The sequence below is a fragment of the Pinus tabuliformis genome, chromosome 9 (assembly GCF_031772625.1).
Source record: "Pinus tabuliformis cultivar Carrire ecotype Pingquan chromosome 9, CPIR1, whole genome shotgun sequence".
NCBI classification, from domain to species: Eukaryota; Viridiplantae; Streptophyta; class Pinopsida; order Pinales; family Pinaceae; genus Pinus; species Pinus tabuliformis.
Genome location: NC_142307.1, coordinates 857,365,657 through 857,372,275, shown reverse-complemented (window position 1 = coordinate 857,372,275; position 6,619 = coordinate 857,365,657). Strand labels below are relative to the sequence as shown.

The window sequence follows — 6,619 nt, the reverse complement described above, 5'->3', positions numbered from 1 at the left end:
CCTTCTTGATGCTTTACCATGCAACTTTGGTTGCATGTACCCTTTATCTTTTAACAGCTTTTGTGTCTCTTGAATCCATAACTTATGTTCCGCAGTGTGAAGTTTATTTAGAATCACTACATTCCCTTTGTTTACAAAATTCATTGGGGAAGGGCTTTTATAAAACAAGGAAATCTGCGAAAATGGTGATGTTGGTCAAGGTATTGTTGGTGCAAGGCAATTAATAAGGGAAAATGTTGAGAATGTAGTTGCTCATTTGGCAATCCAAGATGCACGACTTGAAGCACATGTGGAACAAATTTTTGATGGTGTTGATGATGCAAATGGTGCAGAAGATGTGTCGTTTGATGAATTTGTTGGAATGCAAAGGCCGGTATTTCATTTTGGTGAAAATGCCATTACGGTTTTGGCCAGCAATGCAATTTTTCTCAGTGTCATGATTTTCCTTCCTTTCACCTTAGGGTAGATAATCCTTTTCATACTCTCTTGACTTGTGGTAACAGGTACTAGTACAATACTTACAGCAGGCATTTCTCCTTTGGACTCAAAGGTGGATTTAGATAATAGATTGGTGCAAAATACATTGAACTCAGTTGAAAATTTATCAGCAGAAACTCAAACAGACTTCGTATTCAGTAAGGCTGGAGAAGCACAGGCAAAGGAGCTGAAGATCAAGCAGGCTCAACTTGCCAAAGAAAAGGTTGAGCTTGATATTAATCTGAATTTGATTGAAGTGTCAAAAAGAGTTCCTATAAAAAGGAGAAACCAAAGGATCCCATATCTGATGTTGAGTGGCGGGACATGGTCCTTTTACCCTCTGGTAGCTACAGTGATGTCAAGGAAGGTGATTTAAAAGTGAAAATGGAAAATCTTACTATCTATGTGGAGCACCCTCAGCCAATTGAGCCTCCAGCTGAACCTCTTCCACCCCCACCCAAACATTTAAAGCTGACCAAAAAGGAGCAAAAGAAATTGTGTACACAGCGGCGCCTTGGAAAGGAAAAAGATGAACAGGAGAAACACCATGGCACACATAGGTTGGGTTGTGTGATAAAGATGAAATAACCGAAATTATTGGTGCTTTATTAACATCAAGAACTAAATGGTTTTGAAATATATTGAAGGAATGTGTTGGGTTATGCGTTATTACTACCAAGGCGTATGTTTGTGGCAATGGTTTTATCCATATCACTATGTTATGTTTGCATCTGATCTGAGTATTCATTTGGTTTCTTTCGTTTGGATTGATATGAAAGACTTTAACAGATAGAGGAAAGTCAGAACATACTGTGGGAATTGCAGAAGCGTGGCGTAGGTAGGCGTGAAGGGCATTGAAGACTGTGAAGGACGAGCATAAATTCGATAGCATCACTGATTGAATTGAATTATAATGGATGCGAATAAGAAGATAAATGAGTCGTTGGGATGGCTGACAGAATCAGGGGTGATTCCCAAGAAACAGAGGGCCATAGAAGGGGTGGGCGTGTCTTCGTTGTTAGAATTGAGGGCTCATCTCTACAAAACCCAAGAGGAAGCCAAGCGCAACAAGGATGTCGCCCTGCATTGATTTTCATCGCGCAAGGAAGAAGAATAATGCCTCTCGCCAAATCTTCTCCAAAAAGAAATCTGACATTGAAGATCGAGCTCACGGGGATAAACTTCAACTAAAATACGAGAATGATGGATCAATTAGCTATGCGGAATTGGAGAAGAAAGTAGAGCTCTATGCAAAAACTGTGTGGAGAACTTCCGGATGATGAAGAAAATTAGAAATACTGTGTGGATTTCCTTCGGAAGGGTACTTTAGAGGATGAGCTCAAGAACAATAAAACTGGAATCCTGGAAAATGATAGTAAAATGGACAGTGATATGTTCTTCTCATATTCAGATGGAAAAGCATGCCCCCATCTTCACTGGATTGCAGATTCCTGGAATATTTCTGGATCCGACCGACGCGGTCAATTTTATCCGTTAGATTTCGGAATATTTTAGGAATCGGCAATAAGTATGGCTTCATTTCCCCTATGAGGGAAAGATAAAAAAATTATACAAATATTCTAGACATGGAAGCCCAACTAAAGATCAGAGGAATATCAATGATGTCAGTTATCCATTCAAGGAGGGAGCTCGATTACTTACAAATGTTACCAATACATCATATAAATAACTATCATCATTACCTGTTGGTGTCTCTGGAAGTGGAGAAATGCATGCATTTTTCAGGACTCCAAGGAACCTATTCTCTCTTCTCTCATTTACATATCGACGATGCTTAATCCAGCATGTTAATGATGGTTTTCTTTACATGTCTTTTTCTCTCTTCATGTTTTCATGTCTTTGCACCTCTTATGCTTCAGGATTTCTCTCTTAATTGTTGGAAGTTTTTCGGCTAATGCTTTGTCCTGGCCTATGCTTATATCTTTGGATTCATCAGGATGCGCAATGTCATATGGGGTTTTTTCCTCTCGGCTTCAGGATTCCCCTCTCTTTTGTCTGGAAGAAGTTTCAGCAATTTATTGTCTGGCCTATGCTTATCTTCGGATTTTTCAGCATGTGTATCGACATATGGTTTTCTCTTTTGAACTTATTTTGGCTCCTCTGACACTATGTGGTCTGCCAATTTCTCTGAAATGTATAAAACTGATGGCATCCGCCTGCAAATTGGCTCTTATGTATCTGCTTTATATTTCCTTAATATATAATATGATGATTTTCACTCTGAAAAAACAAAAATATATACGTTGTCTTTATTTTGAGATTGCTAGTTGTCAAACGGTGCTATAATCCTTCTAAGTGCCAGAAGAGATCATTACTTCATAACACTCATGTCAAGATCTAACAGAGTCTCGGCACTGAAATTTGCAGAGATTTTTTGCCAAAGCGTGCCCCCGTAAGCAGATTTTGTCAAAACTACCCAGGAAGAGATCGACGGCCAAGGTCCATTCTAGAAACAGCTAAGGGTGCTTCCATAAGTGGTTTTATGGTTTCCAAAAGTCGTACGTGGTTTTTCCAAGTCATACAAGGGTACAACACCAGGACCCACAACAACATCCATACTTTCAATGAGTCCCGAAAACCAAAGTTTGAAACTCATATATGATTTTATGACAAAGAATCGGGATATGCTTCTTAATGAAGGTCACTATATATGTATTTTTACTTTAAGATTTATCATTATTTAACAAAAACAGATTTCTATATTTTTAATAAATAATTTTATAATTGTTTAAAAAATAACTTTGTAACTAAATCAAGCATCAGTTTTTAAACTAACTTAATTTTACATTTAGTCAGTTAGGTTGGGAAGGGAAGATAAAATCTGGAAAATGACATTTTTGATGGGTTTGGAAGGGCATAGTCATCCATGAGTGGCAATGTAAACAAAACATTCTCTCTGAAATCTAAAGATGAAATTGTAGTTTGATTCCAGCATTGGGAAGTTGCAGTGATCATTTTTCTCTTGAGTTTCAGCATTTAAATTTTTGTATTTTTGTCTCTTGGATAGTGTAAGATGTCGTTGGTGCTTTGATTTAGTTTTTGATGAATTTACTTAATTGTACTCATTAAAATTAATCTTGAAGCCCTTAATGAAGCACTCCACATCCAGGAATTTCATTTATATTTTCTCAGTCTTACATTATTCTTTCTACAGTGTTAAAGCACAGATTCTTAATTGCATATGCCAAAACTCTCTCTCTTCCATTTTCTGCTTTACACCTCCACCCTGCAATTCTCATAGCCTCTTTGGCCATTATGCTTTTGAAAGCTAGGGTTTTGGAACTAGAGCTTTGTTTGCAAGTCCTCATGGCCTGTCCTTCCTTCCATTGGCTTCAAATTGTTTTTAATTAATTTGAAGATGTCTCGGGAACGGGTTCCCAACTGTTAAACACACACATGGCAGCAACAAATATGAAAGATAAAACATGAGAATCAATTTTTATTAACAAGAGATATACATTTATAGTACATATTATGACCGTTGGGTTTCACATCCCAAGGTCTCTTGGACTCCTTTTGTCTATTCGGCTTCCACACTAACCCATTGAGGATTAGGTGTCCAACATTCCCCCCCTTAATCCGAAGGGTTATGTATGAGTCCAAGAAGAGAGCTGTAATACAAAATGTGCAAAAATGCATGGCAACACTAGGCTGAATGTGCTCTCTGAAATGTTGGTATAAAAGGTGGTGGTTTAAGGATGACCATCAACACTGGAACGCTTAGTGCAGTTCCCGGAACTCTTCCAAAACTGGCAAGAAGCTGAAGTCTTCTGCTAGAGGAAGTGCTCCTATTGTTTTGAAGAGGGAAACCTTCAACCATGAAAGGGAGGTCTCACCCCACATAAAAGGGAGAACTTCAACCTGAAAAGGGAAGTCTCAACCTGTGATGGTTTAAGGATGACCAACAACTCTGGAATGCTTAATGCAATTCCTGGAACTCTTCCAAAACTGGCAAGAAGCTGGAGTCTTCTGCTAGAGGAAGTGTTCTCAATTTTGTTCCTGGAATTCTTCCGAACTGGCAAGAAGCTAGAGTCTTCTGCGAGGGGAAGTATCCCATATTACCAACTGAAGGCATGTTCACGGGCATCTTTGTCTCTGGCTACAACTTTAAAACTGGTGTGGCAGGTTGTGGCTCAGGCTTGCTTGATGTGGCTTTGAAGCTTGTAGATGACCATCATTTCCCCCCCTGTCAAATACAAGGTGAGATGATGGAGAAAACTCAACTGCAAGATTGTTCAATACTCTGGAACAAGTTCTGACATGTGTTTGGAATATCTTCTTGGTTGTTGATGCCCATTGCCAAGAAGCGATCCATCCAAGATGAATCTTTGTTCTTGCAGGACGTTTATTTCTGAAGCATCTGTGTGAAGAATGACTGGTTTTATGACAGTGCTTACATGGATGAAGATCAAAACAATGATCTTTCAAATGGCCAACTCGGTCACAGTGTTGGCATTTCACAATCTGTTGTTGTTATTGTGGAAGAGGAGCAGAATGAAGAGCAAGTGAACTGTCATGAATGAATCCAGCACTCTGAAACTAAATGGGCTTTGAGTAGTCTGGAATATGAAAGGACAAGTCCTTGTCATATCCAAGACCAGTCCTGTGCTTGTTGTGGAGAAGTTGTTCCCAAGGTCTGATGATGGGCTTGGGAAGTGTAGACTGAGTTTCTGCATCTGCGTGTACAACCACTGCTTTATTGGGCACTGGATCTGAATGAACTTCAACAATATTGACTTGCTATTTATGGGAGTCTATTTCATTGTTCTGAACAGAAACAGGTTCATAATGATGATTCCTCTGTTTTAATTCTTCTTGCTATAGCTGAGTTTCAAGCTGCAAAAAATCAATTTTCTCTTGTGCATTTTGTAGACAGACCTGAATGTCTGTGAGAGAAACTTTGCTGACTTTTAATGTATCATGATCAGTAGACAATATCAGAGTTTTAAGGAACTCTAATACTTCACTGATTCTGGCCATTTTTTTTCTTCAATGTCTAATTTACACCTTAAAAATGAGCAGCAGGGCAAGGCCAGGAAGGTTGTACAAGCGCAAAATCTCTAGTTTGCAATTTTAGAATCTCAGATAGAAACTGGCAATTCTTATATGTTGTACAAGGACTCGTGCAACAGGAAGAGCAATTAGCAGAATTTGGGAACAATCAAGTCTTCAAATCTTTGCACAAAAATTATCGAGTACACTAGCCCAACAGAAAGTGCAGGTTATCGAGTCTCATCCTTCAAAGCTTGCTGGAAGCCTGGGTTCTAAGAACCGATACTTTGATTTTGATAAGCTAGGAGAGGTTACATCAATTATTACTCAAAACCCGAATAAAATCATTGATGTGAACTACTATCCTGTGGAAACTTGAAAAGATCGAACTGAGATGCACTATGGAATCATTGTTGGAAGAGTGGGGACAATCTCAAACACTGGACGCCACTGGTATGATGCTAGCCACAAGAATAAAACTGCTACCCATCAGAAGGACCATACATGCTACCATGTTTCAGAGAGGAACCTACGATTTTGCTACATGTTTTGCTTGATATGCCTGGCCTGCTATTTTTTACCACGTATACTCTGTTGGTCCTATTTTGGGCAGAAATATACTATCAGGCACGGGCAATATCAGTAGACGGTTATAGACCTGCTTTTATCACAATCAATGGTATCATCTATCTCATTCAGATATGCATATGGATTTACTCTTGGTGGAGCCCTAGTCCAGTTGTTGAGATCCTCTCCAAGTTATTCTTTGCAGGTGTCTCCTTCTTTGCAGCGTTGGGGTTTTTACTTTATGGTGGCAGACTGTTCTTCATGCTTCGACGTTTTCCAGTTGAATCAATCAGGACGCATAAAGAAGTTGCAAGAGGTCGGCTATGTTACTACAATCTGCTTTACTTGTTTTTTCATAAGATGCGTCATGATGTTTTTCTCTGCATTTGACAAAGGTGCAAACCTTGATGTTTTGGATCATCTGATCTTGAACTTCATGTATTACTTGATAGTGGAAATAGTTCCATCTTCACTTGTTCTCATAATAAAACTGCTACCCCGTTTCAGAGAGGAACCTGCGTATGTGCCCTCATTAGTGTCACCAAGTGCGAGGTTATTGTAG

At 39.0% G+C, this 6,619-nt stretch overlaps 2 pseudogenes; both read left to right on the top strand.

The window, feature by feature from the left end:
• The first annotated feature begins 1,390 nt into the window (after window positions 1-1,390).
• LOC149151489 (uncharacterized protein At4g18257 pseudogene) lies at window positions 1,391-1,992 on the top strand (annotated as a pseudogene).
• A 4,002-nt stretch (window positions 1,993-5,994) lies between these two features.
• LOC149151488 (tobamovirus multiplication protein 3 pseudogene) lies at window positions 5,995-6,619 on the top strand (annotated as a pseudogene).